Source organism: Gopherus flavomarginatus, chromosome 16, assembly GCF_025201925.1.
Source record: "Gopherus flavomarginatus isolate rGopFla2 chromosome 16, rGopFla2.mat.asm, whole genome shotgun sequence".
NCBI classification, from domain to species: Eukaryota; Metazoa; Chordata; order Testudines; family Testudinidae; genus Gopherus; species Gopherus flavomarginatus.
This window is the reverse complement of record NC_066632.1, coordinates 7,368,799-7,385,939: the sequence shown is the minus strand read 5'-3', so window position 1 is coordinate 7,385,939 and position 17,141 is coordinate 7,368,799. Positions and strand designations below refer to the sequence as shown.

The window sequence follows — 17,141 nt, the reverse complement described above, 5'->3', positions numbered from 1 at the left end:
CCATCCATCCCATCTATTCCCCTCCCTGGGTGTGCCCCTCCCGTCCATCCCCTCCTCCATCCCCCCCAGCTATTCCCCTCCCCCCTCAATCCACCTCAGCTATTCCCTCTCCCCCAGGTGTGCCCTTTCCCTTCATCCCACTCAATCCACCCCAGCTATTCCCCTCCCTGGGTGTACCCCTCCCCTCCATCCCCCCTCAATCCACCCCAGCTATTCCCCTCCCTGGGTGTACCCCTCCCCTCGATCCACCCCAGCTACTCACCTCCCCGGGTGTGCTCCTCCCCTCCTCTCCCTCTCAGTCCACCCCAGCTATTCCCCTCCCCGAGATGTGTCCCTCCCCTCCTGCCCGCTTCAATCCACCCCAGCTATTCCCCTCCCCCAGGTGTTCCCCTCCCTTTCATCCCCTCTCAATCCACCCCAGTTTTTCCCTCCCCCCAGGTGTGCCCCTCCGCCCCTTTCCCGGACTCCACTCCGGCTTTTCCTCCCTCCCGTCTCGCTGAGCCCTGGCGCTGAATGAATCCTTGGCTCTTCATTGCTGCCCGGTGCCCGGACCGTGCTGTGCCGCCGGGCGCTCCGCAGCCGCCTGGCCGAAGGACGGAGGGGGAGGCAGAGAGGCGCTCGCACCCCATCGTACGTCCGGGCCCGGCTGGCCGCTGCTGCCTGGGGCGGAGCAGGCGTGACCTTCCTGCCAGCCTCCCATCCCTGCCGCCCGGGACCCTGCTCCCAGCCCCACCCGGGGGGGCCGGCGGCGGAGAGGCACCGATCGCGGGGCTACCGAGGGGGCGGAAGAGTGGGGAGCTGCGCTGTGCCCCCGTCCCGGCGCTAGGGGGACGGTGGAGGTGCCCAGCGGCTTCAAGGTCCCGGAGACGGCGACCCCGGGGCAAGATTGCCGAGAAACGCCCCCGATCCTCCCCCCTGCTCCGTGGAATTGCGGGATCCCACCCTCCACGCCGCAGCAGCCCCGCTTGTGCGCGGGCAGGGCTGATTTCGCTTGCACGCTGGCTCTCCAGCATGCCCGGACTGCCTGTCACGCGTGGATCTAGCCAGAGACACCCCCTCGCCGCGCTGGAGCGGACTGGGCGCCCGGCGGAGACCTCCTGAGAGCCGGGGGGAGGGGGTTGGGGGGGATCGGGGTTATTCGGAGGGGGGAGCCGGCTTGGACTATTTTTCTCCCCCTTCCTCTGTTGTATTTTTGTGGGGGGGAGGGAATCCGTTTGGAGAAGCGTTCAGCGGGGAGGAAAACAAGCCACCCGAGGACACCTCCCCCCTCACCCGCCCCTGCACACTGCAGGGCAGAGGATCCGGAGCGATCCGCGCCAGGTTGGAGCCGACCCCCGAATCTAGCCCGAGCTCGGCAGACGCTGCCCACCGGTCTCCGTCGCTCGCTCCGATTTCGTAACACCTTGTGAGGGGAGGGCGGGGGACGGGGGGCGAAGGAAAGCGAAATGGCTCGAGCCGGAGTGGAATAGGACCAGCTGAATGGAGCAGCCCGCTGGAAGGAGACCCGAGGCTGGATCGCTAAAGGTAAGTCACTGGCTTAATTGTTTCTCCACTGGTGTGTGTGTCTGGGGGGTGGGGGTCGGGGGTTGGTGAGATCTGACAGCCCCCCCCTCCAGGTAAATAACCGATCCATTGACCCTCTCTCGCTTTGGATTCTGTGCTAAACTGCAGGGAGATGGGGAGGGGGCTGGGGGAGGAGGTGAGCGGGGGGGGGAGGAAAAGGGAGAGAGGGAGGGTTGGGGAGACGGGAACGGCAGAGCATTCAGATCTCTGGAAATATGGACCCCCCCCCAGCGCTCAGACCTGGAATCTGGGCGGGGGGGGCTGTCATCTGTTTGGTGTTTTTTTCCTCCTCCTGTTTTCCCAGACAGGGATCGTTTTGCGCCAGTCCCCGGGAGAGGGAAGGGGGGAGCACACACGCTTCCTAGCAAAGATGCTCGCAGGAAGGGATGCATCCAACCCCCCCCCCTCCTTCCTCGGGAGAATTGGTAGGAGGGGAGGGGGCGCCCCTGCGTCTGATCGGTGGGTGCAGCAGACAAAGCCACCTGCCCGGCACCCCGCGATCTGCTCCTACTGCAGTATTTTCTGGTGGGGTGGGGGTAGGGGCAATTACCCCTGAGTACCGTAATCTCTGGAGGGGGAGGGCCGGTATAATTCTTCCAGCTCTGGGTGGCTCTCGAGCCCCTCTCGCTGCGGGGAGGTGGGGGAGGGGGGCAGGGATAGATGTAGATACAGAACAGCTCTGACAAGAGATTGGGGCAGACCCCCCTTCCATACGTGTTTTTATGTAACGGGCTTTATCGGGGGAGAGGGGACACATTTTTTTCAAATGTATCCTTCCAAGATGGTAGGATGCGGGCGGAATGGCTAATAAGGGAGGGGTGGGGGCTGTTGCCAGCCATGGGGTGGGGGAGAGGTGTGCCCAGCACCCAGCTCTGGGGCCAATCCCGACTGGGGGGGGCGTTGATTGGCCACCCCCTTAAAATGGGGTGGGGGCGCCCCTTTATTCCTCCCCACGGACCGGCCTGTGTGGCTGAAACCAGGGCGGCCTCACCTTTTGGAGCGGGAGGGGCCCTATCCTGCTCCCCTTACCCGGGGCGGGGGCGGTGGTTCTGCTCTCTTCCCTTTCCCCCACGCCCAGAAAATGGGGAAGGGACTCCACGATGCGGGGAAGAGTCGTGTCAGCCCTGGGAAGGATTCGGCCCCCTTGGCATGTCTCAATCCGGATTGACGTCGGAGTCCAGCCGGATCCGGCCCAGAGAGAAGTAAACAAAGCAAGGAGGCGGTTAATAGAGAGAGATCGGAGCCCCTCCTCCCCCACTGCACCCGCAATTATATCACCTCCTTTGCCCCCCACCCCGTCACAAAAGCCCTAGACCCCGGTGTACGCCCCCCCCCCCAGCCTTGGCCCTTGGCGCGTCCGACGTGGGTGCGGTGCGGAGGGAGCGACTTCTGCGGCCGTGGCCGTGGCTGTGTGTGGTGGGGTTTTTTAAAGGATCAAGTCCAAAAATTCCGCCGGTGGTGGGGAGGGGGAACGAGCCCTGGGTGGCTTCTTTAAAGCCCTTTGGGTTTGCGGGGAGAGGATCCCCGGATCTCGGGCTAGGTCCATGGATGCAGTGCACCCCGCTGGGCCGCCTCTGCTGACCTTCCCCCCTCGACTGGGGGGGTAGGGGGGAAAGAAATAAAGCGGGGAGCGTGGGGACGCTCTCGGGGGGGGGGGCTGGGCCCCAGAGCTAGGAGGGAGGGGGAGATGGATGGAGGGAGATGGATGAGTGGACAGAAAAACCTGTTACTATGCTCAGCCTCCCGAGTCCCTCGCTCGCCTTGTCAATTTCACTCCCGTGCCAGCCCCCCACCCCCGCCCCAGGTTAATGTCATTTCCTGGATTTCGCCCCCATCTAGAATCTCAATCCCCCTCCCCCAATTGCAAACGCCCCCCCCCCTTCCGACCCCAAATCAAATTCGCCCTGGGTTTTCATAATAAAATGGCGATTTGGTGGCGGATGGGTTGGGAATAATTGCTTCGGGGGGAGGAAATTGAGTATGGGGGGGTCACCGTGGGGGTCCCTGGAGGTCTCCCCACACACACACACCAACGAGGAGAAGGAGGGTGTGGGATGTTGCAGGAGGGAGCTGGTTGTGGGAGTTGTCCCTCCCCCATCTGCTGGGGAGGCGGTGCACCTCCCCCCCCCACGCCAATGTGTGCATGGGGGGCTCCCCCACTGCACCCCTCGGTGGAGGGACCAATGCCTCAAGATGGGCACACTGTTGTGGGGGGAACCTCCCATTGCCATGCACTGGTTTCTCTGGCTTTCCCATCTCCCCCCCCCCACACACACCCCAACAAAAGCCTTAAAAATAGCCCCTGGCTTCTCCAGCCCCAGGGTAGTGGCTGGGGGTGGGCAAATGCCTCTGGAATATTAACCAGGCAGCAAGGCTGGGACCCTGCAGCCGAGGTTGCTCCTGAGGGGAGGTTCCTTTAGGGGAGAGGTGCTGACTGTTGTCCCACGGGCCTGGCCACTGATCAGCCCCCACTCATGTCATGCCCCCCCCCCAAGCTGTCCAGCTCTGGGCAATTTGCTTTCTGCCCCACAGGAAAATTGTGTGGGGGAGGGGCTTTTGAGCCAAACTCCAGCTTTACCCCCCCTCAAAAAAAGCACAAAGCACCACCCAACCAAACTCGGAAGTGAATATTAAGGCAACCCAATAATTTGCTCCTTGCTTCAGAGCTCATTGCTAGTCTCAAGGTGCCAGCTGAGATTGGGGCTGGCTCACCCCATTGCACCAGTCCCTGCCCTGAAGAGCTCCCAGTCGGAACAGACCGGGAGAGGACAGACACTTCTTCCCATTTTATAGACGGGGAAACTGAGGCACAGAGCTAGCTGCAGGGACTGGCCCAAGGTCATGCAGGGAGTCAGTAGCAGAGCCAGGATGTGAACCCACAAGTCCTGACTCCTTGCCTGGGGTCTTCCACCCCCATCCCCTCCTACTAAAACTTTTGGCATGTGGGGCAGGGAGGGGGGTCCCTGTGGGCTGGGTTGCCCCTCATGCCCACAGAGTGGGTCACAAGGACCTCCTTGCTGACTGGGAACCTTGGGGGAAGGGGTAACTAGAGCATCCCCCCAGGAGATATAACTCACAGAGTACCACCCCCACTCCTGTGGGAAAGTCCCATCTGGCCTGGCAGAGCTGTTTGGGGGAGGGGTAGGGAGGCTCTGACCTTGCCAAGCCCACTTCCACCACATCTGGATCAGTCCCACTGGTTTGGGGGTTGGGGAGAGTTCATAGGAACCGGGATCTGGATCAGAACTGAGTCGGGTTCCACAGAACCAGGGAGGGAGTAGAGGCCTATTTTATCCCAGAACTTTGAGTAGGGAGGTGTCCAGTTAAACTGGTCCCCAAGCACTGCCCCTACTGGTTCTGGAGTCCCAGCTCCAGACAGCCAGGACTCCTGGGTTCTCTGCTCCCCACTCTGCGGGGTGGGAGGAGGGGCTGGGGGTTAGAACAGGAGGAGTCTGGCAGCCAGGACTCCTGCAGTCGGTAGCCGGGGGGGGGGGAGGGCGGGTGCAATGGGTGGGCAGCCCCAAACTGGCAGAGGAGTGGAGATGCCAAAGCAGTGGGGTCTTGCAGTTAGAGTGGGGGGCTGGGAGCCAGGACTCCTGGGTTCTGTCCCCAGCTCTGGGAAGTAAGTGGTGTCTAGCGGTTAGAGCGAGGGGGGGCTGGGAGACAGGACTCCTGGGTTCTGTCCCCAGGTCTAGGAAGGCATTGGGGTCTAGTGGTTAGAGCACTGGGGCGCTGGGAACCAGGGCTCCTGGGTTCTGTACCCAGGTCTAGGAAGGCAGTGGTGTCTAGCGGTTAGAGCGAGGGGGGGCTGGGAGCCAGGGCTCCTGGGTTCTGTCCCCAGCTCTGGAAAGGCAGTCACTTTCCCTTGGTACCACGAGCCGTGGCCTCTCGTAGCGGGGGCCCAGTGCGCAGCCCGAGGTACCAAAGCCTCCTGCTCCCACTAGTGGCATAGCCAGGGCACGGCTGGGTCAGTCACTCATGAGGCTGCTGGACACAGACAGACTCTGTGGTCCCCTCTGGCTGCCCAGCCTGTGCTGTCTGGTGTCACCACTAGGGGGCTCCCCTAAATCTCAGTCTGGACTCAGCCATGGAGGGTTACACTACATCCTGTCAGGTCCTTAAGTGACAGGGTCTTACTTTCATGGGTGGAGCTAATATTAGCTCCTCCTCTTGGGAACTGTCCTCTGGCTGGGGAGGGAGGTGAACCCCCCCCACACACACACTTCTGTGGGTTGAAGTAGGCAGTGCGTGTGCCCTGCTGCCGCCTTCTACCAATCATGTCCATCCTCCATGCCTCAGTTTCCTCTCATGGACTGTGAGCTCTTTGGGGCAGGGCCTGTCTTTCACTCTGCATCTGTGCAGCACCCAGCACAACGGGGGCCCTGATCTTGGTCTGTCTAGGAGCTGCTGTAATAATAAGAATTCCAGCTGTAGTAGCGAAGTGTAAATGAAGCAGAGGATAAAAGCCCTACTACTGCTGCAGTGAAGGGCAACTCCCCCATTTAGCTTGGGCGTCTCGATACGGCTGGGTTCAATGCCAGACGCTTGCAGAGCAGCCTACTGAGTCACATAAGGTGGCACTTGGAGTTGGGCAAACATTGCCACCTCCCTCCCTGCAGGGGAATTTATGGGCTGAATTTCCAGTGGGAGTGGGAAAGGGTGGGAGCCGGGAAAGGGTGGGAGCCCTCCAGTGCCCAATGGGTTAATTGAACAAGGGAAAGGAAGCTTGGTTGTCTGGTGCCAGTTCACATGCAGGAATCGCCATCCTGTTTTAGATCAAGGGCCCACCTAGCCCGGTATCCCGTCTGTGATGGTGGCAATTCTAGGACCGCCTGCCCCCAGGGAATATTTCCCCGGATAGTAGGTAGCAGTTGGCTCAAGGCTATAGATCCCTGCCCAGTAGCTTGGTTCTATTTTAATCATCGTTATTATACCACTGGAGAGTCTCCTGTTCTGTATAATTGTCCCATTCTTCTTGGAACGCGGTGTTCTGGTGGCAGTGAGTTCCACAGGCCGCCCCCCTCCAAGTTCCTGGGCTCCACGCAGGAGCTCCTAGGGGGATTCTGTGGCCTGGAAGAGGTCAAGAGGTCAGACTGGCTAGAGCCTGGAAATCTAGGACTTGGGTTTGCTGAGGTCTTGAGAATTTCATCCCCTTATAAAATGCACTAGGTGTTTTCGTCACAACCCATGTCCAGCTATACGGCCTGATGCGTGGGGAGAGGGGCTCCCATGGGGCAGGCTTTGGTGTAGCAGACAAGCGGGCCAGGCCCCCAGTTGGTGTCAATCAGCCGCCACATCCGGGTTTACATGGCCAGAGCGTCTGCTTTTCGTGCTGCATCCGCCCAGGCCAGGGGCTGTCCTCCGGCCAGAGCCTGCACCCTGTGCCCACGACCTGTTGTAGTGAATCCGCCCCCACCCCCGGGAATGCCCAAAACAGACATTGCAGAAAGGAAAAAAAAACCCAGGAGCTGAGAGCCCTCACCCATGTCTCAGCCTCCTTCTGCCCCGGCCGTGAACCAGCTGCACTGGGAAGCCAGCCCCGATGCCCCACACGCTGGGCCGGGCTGGGGTGGGGTCATGCCACAGTCGGAGCAGGCTGTTAGCACCCCAGAGCACGGGGAGCGGAGGGATCCCAGCTGGTTACCACCCCCACCCCACCCCAACACCTTGAGTCTTCATTTCTGGGGGAGACGTTTGATGCTTTTCTACCCCCCACCCCAGCCTCTGGTGGCTGCCATCCAGGGGTGGTTCTGCAGACAGACAGGGCCAGGAGGGAGGAGATTTTGGGGTGAGGTTGGCAGAGGTGGCGATTTTAGCCCCAATTCCGGAACCCGGGGGCCGATCCGCTCCTCCCTGCTTTTCATTGTTATTATTTAGCCAGCAACAGAGCGGGGGTGTCTGCCACCAGTTTCTGGAGCCGCACTACCTGCCTGGCGCCCAGCTCCGGCGCACGGCGAGAGACAGGGGGGTGAGGGGGGATATTTCCCAGTGGGCCTCCTGCGGTAGTGCTGAATGCATTACGGCCACCTCATCTGCTCATGCACGCACATCTCGGGGCGGGTGGGGGTGAGCTGCCTGCCCTGGCAAATGTGCCCAGGGAATCACAGGTTTGGAACCACATCGGGGTGGGGCACCTGCGGGGGGGCGGGGGATATAGCATCAGACCGTGGGAGAGAGACAGAAATTAGGGATGTGAGAGAATTGCAGGGCTCTGCCTCTCCACTGATCTCCCCATCGACATGTTATCGGCTCACTCACTCCGTCACCCCTGGGTGGGGGAGGGGGCTGAAGCTAGGGGGGCTTGGGGTGGAAGCGCCCCCTGGCCTGAAGTGCTTTCCATCATGTGTTTACAGTTCGGTTCAATGGCTCTCAGCACCTCTGCCAATGCCATGCCCCCCCCTCGATCTCTGTGTCTATCCATCCTCCCATTCCCCCCCACCCCTCGATCTCTGTGTCTATCCATCCTCCCATTCCCCCCCACCCCTCCATCTCTGTGTCTATCCATCCTCCCATTCCCCCCCATGCCCCTTGATCTCTCTATTTGTCCCTTCCCCTATCCCCCCCATACCCCTCAATCTCTGTATCTAGCCATCCTCCCATCCCCCACCCCTCAATCTCTGTATCTATCTACCCACCCATCCCCCACCCCATCCTGTCTCTATCCCCCCATCCCCCCACACCCCTCAATCTCTGTATCTATCCATCCCCCTAATCCCCCCACACCCCTCGATCTCTGTATCTATTCATCCTCCCACTCCCCCCCACACCCCTTGATCTCTGTATCTATCTATCCACCCACCCCACCCTGTCTCTGTATCTGTTCACACCCTACCCCCCCACATCCCTCGATCTCTGTATCTATCCGTCCCCCTAATCTCCCCACACCCTCGATTTCTGTATCTATCCATCCTCCCATTCCCCCCCACACCCCTCAATCTCTGTATCTATCTACCCACCCTGTCTCTATCCCCCCATCCCTCCACACCCTCGATCTCTGTATCTATCCATCCCCCTAATCCCCCCACACCCCTCGATCTCTGTATCTATCCATCCTCTCATCCCCCCCCCACACCCCTCGATCTCTGTATCTATCTACTCACCCATCTCCCACTCCACCCTGTCTCTGTCCACCCCCTATACCCCCCAGACCCCTCGATCTCTGTATCTATCCATCCCCCTAATCCCCCCACGCCCTCAATCTCTGTATCTATCCGTCTACCCATGGCCCCCACACCCCTCAATCTCTGCATCTAGCTACCCACCCATCCCCCACCTCAACTCGTCTTTGTATTTGTCCCACCCCTATCCCTCCCACACCCTCAATCTCTGTATCTGTCCATCCTCCCATCCCCCCACACCCCTCAATCTCTGTATCTAGCCACCCACCTCATCTCTGTATATATCTGCTCACCCATCCTCCCCCACACCTCTTGATCTCTGTATCTAGCCACCCACCCATCCCGTCTCTGTATCTGTCCATCCCATCCCCTCCACACCCTGCAATCTCTGTATCTATCTACTCACCCATCCTCCCCCAGACCCCTTGATCTCTGTATCTAGCCACCCACCCATCTCTGTATCTATCCATCCCCCACCTCACCCTATTTCTGTATCTATCCATCCACCCATCCCCCACCTCACCCCATCTCTGTATCCATCCACCCACCCATCCATCTCCATATACCCCCATCAATTGCTGTACCAAGCTAGAGTGACCAGACAGCAAGTGTGAAAAATTGGGGTGGGAGTGGGGGGTAATAAGCACCTATATAAGACAAAATCCCAAATATCCAGACTGTCCCTATAAAATCTGGACATCTGGTCACCCTAGTACCCACCCACCCTGTTCTGTTGGGGGTGGGCATTGTCTACATCGGGGAGTGGGGGTGGAGCAAGGTGTGGGTCATCCTATTACATCAAGGAGAGAGGGAAATGGGGGGCTTCACCCCACATTTGCTGATAGAAGTCCCCACATCTCTCCTCTGGTGCCCATAATCTGCTGCCCTCAGGTCTCATACTCTCCCCCTGATAACGCTGGTGGCCAGGACGAGGTGGATCCAAGCTCGGGATCGGATGTCCCGGACACAAGGGGCTCTTTCAGAGAGCAGGATCCAGCAGTTTACCCCAGCAAGGGATCTGCCCCATTGACTCCAATGGGGGGAGGGATAGCTCAGTGGTTTGAGCATTGGCCTGCTAAACCCCAGGTTGTAAGTTCAATCCTTGAGGGGGCCAGTTAGGGATCTGGGGCAAAAATCTGTCTGGGGATTGGTCCTGCTTGAGCAGGGGGTTGGACTAGATGATCTCCTAAGGTTCCTTCCAACCCTGATATTCTATGATACTGTGACCCCAGCTGGGGATCTGGACCCATTGACTTGGGATGAAACAGAGCCTTTCTGAGCTCCTGTGCCATCCCCTCAAAACCTGCCACTGGTACAGCGTCAGGATGTTATTTAGATTTCTGCAGCACTTAGGTTCCAGCTGAGATCAGGGCCCCATTGTGCTGCCAGGCTCTGCACAGAGCCTGATCTTGAGGGCCCTGCTGTGTGGGGCACTGCAGAGAGCCTGAAGTCAGGGGCCCCACTGTGCTAGGTGCTGCATGGGCACACAATGAGAGACAGTCCCTCCCTGACCCAAAGAGATTCCAGTTTAAACAAAGGGAGGATTATCCCCCTTCTGTAGGTGGAGAAACTGAGGCACAGAGCAGTGAAACCTCTTGTCCAAAGTCACTCAGTGAGTCAATGGCATACCCAGGAGCTGAACCCAGATGTCCTGAGTCCCAGCCTAGCACCACAAGACCCTCCCTCCTCTTTTTCTGAGCACATGGCCCTGGCAAGATGCCCATTGTCTTTCCTGCCTCCCCCTCCACAGCCCCATGGAGCAGAGCAACGGGCCCATCTTGCCCAGTATCTGGTCTCAACGATGGCTGGGGCTGTCACCTTTCTCTCAGCAACTGCTTCAGGCTCTCTGCAGACTCAGGCAGGCACTGACACTGGTGACCCTCAGGTCTCCTGAGTCAACTGTGAAGGCTAGATTCTGGTGGCAATGTTCAGATTGTGACACTGAGTCACCCCAGAAGTAGAGGCCCTGGGAGCGGGCCCCCAGCTGGGGATCTGACCCCAACTCGAGTGGAGCGACACGACTTGGGGGATCTGGCCCATTGACTGCAGTGGAGCCAGGGCTGGGTTATGCCCGCCGGGGAGCAGGCCAGGGGCACTCCCTGCTGTGTACATCTAGCGGTTGAGATGAGCAGCACTGGAGAAATGGCTGAGATGATTCTTGTCTCTCTGCCATCTTCCATCATCTCTCGCCGTTCCTAATTCAATCATCTTCCCCTCCCCCTCTGTGTTCCCCCGTCCCGACCCCCTGCCCCTGTAGTTCTTCCACACACCCCTCCCGCCCACTCCCTCCAGCCGTGGCTACCCTGCCTGTCTCGCAGCCCAGCTCCCGTCCAAGGCGGTGGCTAATTGATATGATAACCCAGCGCAGACTTGATTAGGGAGATAATTGGCTGGTGCCGGGCCGGGGAGCATGGTCCCTGTTTAATTTGATCGGAGTCTGCAGGGGCCGTGAGAGTTTGGAAAACGCCCTAATCGAATTTCCGCCCCAGCAAACCCAACCCCTGCCCTGGGCACCACACTGAATTCGGCCGCTCATGCCTGGGCCCAGGAGTGGCTCTGGGCTGCGCGCAGCAGCACCCTCTAGGGGCGACGGCTGTGGGGCCAGAGCTTTGGGAGTGCCGCTCCCTTGAGGACAACTCACCCACTCGGGGACTAGGAGACTCAAGGTTCAAAGCCCCGTTCCGCACTTGGGATTTTTCACCTGCCAGCTGTGATTGGCAGAGCTTCATTCCAGCTTCCTTTTGGCCTCTGGTGTGTTGTCACAATGCCAAATGAGGAGGTACAGCTGGGGACAAACCCAGGAGTCCTGATTCCCAGCCCACCCCCTCCCCTGCTCTAATAATTAGCCCCCACTCTAATCATTAGTACCCAGGCATCCTGACTCTCAGCCACCCCGAGCCAGGGAAGAACCCAGGAGGTTCACATAAGAGGATCATAGCCTACTAGTGCGGCCAGTGAACAGAGTTCCTCCTTTAGCTGAAGCAGTAGAACCCCGCTGGGAGTGCTGGTTGGCGTTCAGGGCTTAGATCTTAATATTAGGTGTATTGGGGAGTGCCAGCCAAGAGTAGGGTGCCAGGTGCTGCACAGACACTGAGCGAGTGAGTCCCGGCCTCGAAGAGCTGCCAGCCTGAACAGACCTAGGGTGGGAGGAGAAACTGAGGCACAGAGAGGGGAGGGGCTTGCCCAAGGTCACCCAGCCAGGCAGCAGCCAAGCCAGGAATAAACCCCGGGTTTCATGGCCTAGCGTCTCTGCCCACTAAGCCTCGCAGCCACGGCCTGCGTTGTCTCAGCGCTTGGAGGGGTTAAGCTAAGGCCAGCAGCGCGTACAGATCCTGGTGTCCCCCCCAGCCCCCAACCACCATTCAGCTGGGCCTGTATGTGACGCTGGCCCTTTAAGACTCCATGGCTCATTGAGTGGCATGGAAGCCTGTGAAGCAGGACCATAAAAGTGAAGGGAGTCCCCGCAGAAGCCAGCCTGGAGCTGGGTGTATTAACGATGGTTAATTAACAGCACGCAGCCCATTGGAGGCTTCTCAGATAGGACTGAGCCAATCCTTGAGAGCTCAGACTCGGTGCTTTCGCACGGGGAGGGAAACTGAGGCACGGGACGAGGCAGTGACTTGCCCAAGGTCATGCAGCAAGGTGCAGCTGGGGAGGGAACCCAGGAGTCTTGATCCCCAGCCCCAACCACTAAACACCACTCCCCTCCCAGAGCCAGGGACAGAACCCAGGAGTCCTGGCTCCTCCGACCACCATGACCCACTCAACTTCATTCACATCCACTACTGAGATAGAACCGGTAGCTCCTGACTCCAAGCCCATCCAGATCTAACCACTGGACCCTTCCCCTGAGGCGGGCATGGAACCCAGGAGTCCTGTCGGCCAGCCCAGCTCCCTTTGTGTATTTCCCGCAGGCCACCTCTGCCACTGAATCCCAGACCCTGGCCTCACATGGCTGCCCCCCAGCTTCCCACACCCAGATGCCATGCGAAACCTGGGAATTTTCCCACCATGTTTGAGGCTGACGTGAGAGACCAAATTCCTCCAAAGCCCATGAGCCCTTCCTCTCTGAGTGGTACCGGTGTCTAACACACCCCAAATCCCTCAGCTGAGAGCCCCCACACGTGGCCCCTACTAGCTCACTTGAGCTAAAGGAAGAACTCCACCGGTCAGTAGGAGCTGTAGGCTTTTATCCTCTCTGTGGAGCAGCCACTAGGGGGCAGACTGCAGGTTCTGTGCTGGGCTCTAGAGCTTTTCTAAAGCCGCCACAGAATTCTGGTGGTGTCCCAGAGCAGGGGGCACCCAGCTGGAGACCTCTGGGCCTGATCTCTCAGGGTGCTGACGTTCACGGGAAGCCCGACCCATGGTACATTGGTTGGAGCAGGGATGAACTGTGCCCATCCCCCTGGTGCTGAGCGTACCAGCCAGGAGGAGGCACAGGGAGGGGGAGGCAGAGAGGGCACAAAGTGCCCCAGGAAGGGGGAGGTCACAGCTCAGGTTGGGGACCCCATGGTTGAGGCACCCCAGGATCCTTTACCCTGTGCTCTCCCCACCCCCAGCAAAGGGGTGCAGTTGTCCCTGTTCTGTATCTGTAGCCATGATACCATTGTTCAGAGCCATGGCTCCTTTGTTCCCCAAGAGGAAAGCTGGCAATGGAAGACTGGGCTTGGGAATAGACTCTGGACTGGGATCCAGATGATTTGGGGGTAGGTCCCATATCTGTGCCACCCTGGTCGGCTCACGTCATTGCTCTGTCCCTCGGTTTCCCCATCTGATAAATGGGGAAACTAATCCCTCCTTTGCCTGTTGAGATGGCGATGGGCTTTCACTTCCAAGCTTTCAGCAGCCGGCTGTCACAGTGCTGATGTGGCCACATTATGCCAGCGGGAGGGAGCTACCCCCAGCGACATCATAAAACCAGCTCAATGAGCAGTGGTAGCTATGCCAGGGGGAGATCATCTCCCGCCAACATGGTGCTGTGCAAACGACCGCTTATGCCGGCAAAACGTATGTCTGTCGGGGGTGTATGTGTGTTTTTCACACCCCTCAGCAACAAAAGTTTTGCCGACATAAGTGCTAGTGTAGACATGGCCTTAGTGTGCAGAGCCTGGCACAAGGGGGGCCCTGATCTTGGTCGGTGTCTGTGCAGGGCCCGGCACAAGACGGCCCTGATCTCGGTCGGGGTCTGGGCAGCGCCCGGCACAATGGGGCTCTGATCTCGGCCGGGGTCTGTGCAGTGCCCAGCACAATGAGGCCTTGAGCTCGGTCAGGGTCTGTGCAGTGCCCAGCATAAGGGGGCCCTGATCTCGGCTGGGTCTCTGCAGCGCCTGGCACAAGGGGGCTCTGATCTCGGTCGGGGCTTGTGCAGCCCATGGCACAATGGGGCCCTGATCTCGGCTAGAGTCTGTGCAGGGCCCGGCACAAGGAGGTCTTGATCTCGGTCGGGGTCTGTGCAGCGCCTGGCACAAGGGGGCCCTGATCCCAGTGGGGGTCTGGGCAGCACCTGGCACAGTGGGGTCTTGGCCCATGATTGGGGCTCCTAGACATGCCCCAGCACAAAGAATCACTAATAATAACAGCCCAGAGAAGGGGTGGGGCATGAGGGGCTCCGTGGGGGATGGGCTCCCGGGCCCTCACTCTGGGAATTTGTCACATCCCTTGTGTGATCATTTCAGCCCCGGCTCCTCCTTCAGTTCCCTTTGCTGTGGCTGGAGATGGTGGCGTGGGGTGCTCATCCCATCTGCGCTGACGACAGCGGGTCTCTGAGTCAGGCTGTTTGCAATCCAGTTGCGCCTCCGCCTCAAGGCATGGCTCACCTGCCCACACCCTCCTGTGTCACAGCCACGGGGCCCTGCCATGGGCCTGGCCGGGCACCTGGGTGCAGGTTCGCTCCCCTGTAGGGCGGGTTCCAGGCCCTATCACTGGATCAGGAGCTAGGAAGGAACTGGCCAGATCTGCAGGGTTGTTCCCCACTTCATCAGTGTGTCTAGGAGCAGTGGAGACGTTCCCCCCTCGTGACTTCCCAGGACATTCATTAGGTGTATTATGGTAGCATCTAGAAACCCCAGCGGAGATCGGGGCCCCCTTAAGCCAGGTGCTGCACAGACCCCGACCGAGCACAGACCCTGCCCCAGAGAGCCGACAGTCTAAATAGACAAGTGGTGGAAGGTGAAACTGAGGCACAGAGAGGGGAAATGAATTTCCCAAGGTACCTAGCAGGTCAGAGATGGAAATAGAACACAGGTGTCCTGAGTCCCCGGCTACTGACCCCTGGTGTCTCCTTTTGTGAATGGAGGGAGAATCTGTGTGTCTCACCATATCAGTTTCAGCCCTGTTGCATCCTGGGGTTTGTAGTTCCCAGGGGTTCCAGGCATTAGGTTTCCAGCAGGATGAGGACAGTGCAGAGGAAGGGCAGAGTTAAGGGTATCTGGGCAACCTTTGAACTCCCCATTTCCACCCTTGGCCTGGAGCATATCTGTCCACGGGCAGCTCAGAGTTCTCTGCCCACTGCAGCCACTAAGGAGATGGGCATTCGCCCAGTGTCAATCTTCAGTCCCCTCTAGTGGCCACTTGGCACAACAGGACAAGAGCCTACTACTGCAGCTGGGTGGAGGCATCTATCTGTTTCCTCGTGACGTTGGCAGCGCTTTTGGGGTTCCAGGCTTGCTGACGGCCCAAGCAGGGAGCAGCCTGGCATCGGCAGAGCTAATTAGACCCTCTTCCTTCCCCCCCAGCCTGTGAGCTGAAAGCAAGGATCCCGACCTCCCAGGCCCTCGCCACCCGCCCCCCACCCTTAATGCCAGATTCATTATTTAAAAGCAGGGTGGAAAGAAGAAGGAAAGCAACCTTCATTATCATATCGAGAAAATTACCCCCATCCCCCTAACTAGCAATTTTCCTGCCACATAGTTCAGCGCTGACTAGCCCATTAATTATAGAGATGAAAAATCATTTGGAAACCAGGAAAGGAAACTAATTGGCTCTTCCCCCAGCTCAAACGAGCTGGTGCTAGCGGGAGAGGGGAGCAGGGATCTCGGTCATGAGAGGGTCCCAACGGGGTCTCCTCCTTGGGAAGATTTCTCGAGACTCTCCCTTTGCTCGGAGCAGTCTAGGGAGTATGGCATGTGGTCAAGAGGAAAGAGGTGCCTGTGGTTAAGGTGTGGGGCTGGGGCAGATCTGGTTTCACTGCCCTGCCTCAGGATGACCTTGGCTGAGTCAAGTCACCTCTGTGCCTCAGTTTCCCCATCTGTAAAATGGGGATAATAGACCTTCCTTTGTGTATTCAGACTGTGAGCTCTTCAGAGCAGGGGCTGCCTCTGACTCTGTGTCTGCAGCGCCCAGCACAACGGGTCCCTGATCTTGGTCGGGGTCTGTGCAGCGCCCGGCACAACAGGGCCCTGATCTTCATTGGGGTTTCTAGACACAACCATAACGTGCATAACAACAGTGGATCTGAACCAGCGTCTTGGTTTTAAGACAGCTGGAGTCTAGGTTACTGAGCATTGGCTGAGGATCCAGGACTCCTGGGTTCTACTCCTGCTCTGAGAGGGGAGTGGGGTCTAGTGGCTATAGCAGGAGGGGGCTGGGAGCCAGGACTCCTGGGGTCGTTCCCCAATCTGCCATCGACGTGCTGTGCGTGCCAGGGCCTGCAACGTGGTTTGCCCACACCCCCGCGGCCCTATTTCCCTGCTCTGTGCCAGGCCCAAGCACAGATGCTGACCTCAGAGAGCCAGCTCCCCAGAGCAGGGGTGGGGCAGCACATGCCCTCCTCCAGCCCCCCAGCGAAGGGGCATGGCTGGCAGGGCTGCTCTCCGCTGTGAGGCCCAGGCCTGCGAGCGCCAGGGTCATTACAGGCCAGGACCAAGGGGCATTAGCAGGGGCGGCTCTAGGGATTTTGCCACCCCAAGCACGGCAGGCAGGCTGCTTCTGGCGGTTTGCCTGCGGAGGGTCCGCTGGTCCCTCGGCTTCAGCGGACCTCCCGCAGGCATCCTCCGAAGCCGTGGGACCAGCGGACCCTCTGCAGCCAAACCGCCGAAGGCAGCCTGTCTGCCGCCCTTGTGGTGCCGGCAGAGTGCCTCCCGCGGCTTGCCACCCCAAGCACGCGCTTGGCATGCTGGGGCCTGGAGCTGCCCCTGGGCATTAGCAGAGCAAAGCCCAGCGAGGAGGAGCCTGGTCAGCATGAAAGCGCATCAGCAGGACAGGGATAAGGGAAGGGGCTGTGGGCCGGGAGTGAGGAGCAGCAGCTCAGCTGGGGGAGGGGTTGGGGGGAGTCCCAGGCTGGGAACAGGGTGCTCCTCACTCCCGACCCGCAATCCCTCTATCCCAGCCCCGGGTTCCCCTTAGCAGGAGACAGGTCCCTTCTCCATCCTGACCTTCGCTCCGAGGGAAAGTGCTGAAGCGAGAGAACCTAACACCGGGCTGGGGGGGCCAAGTGCTGCCTGATCTCCACTCCCCTCCCCT

The 17,141-nt window shown here is 59.4% G+C and overlaps 1 protein-coding gene across 4 annotated transcripts in view; it reads left to right on the top strand.

Annotated features, from left to right (window-relative positions):
* Positions 1–473: 473 nt before the first annotated feature.
* The window catches only part of ADGRL1 (adhesion G protein-coupled receptor L1), a 98,083-nt gene continuing 81,415 nt past the window's right edge, over positions 474–17,141 (top strand). For 3 of the 4 annotated variants that reach the window (XM_050925169.1, XM_050925171.1, XM_050925172.1), the window contains exon 1: positions 475–1,524. The gene's annotated coding sequence lies outside the window, so the exon portion shown is untranslated. Of the gene's footprint in view, positions 1,525–17,141 lie in introns of all 4 variants that reach the window. The other variant, XM_050925168.1, reaches the window with a different exon arrangement.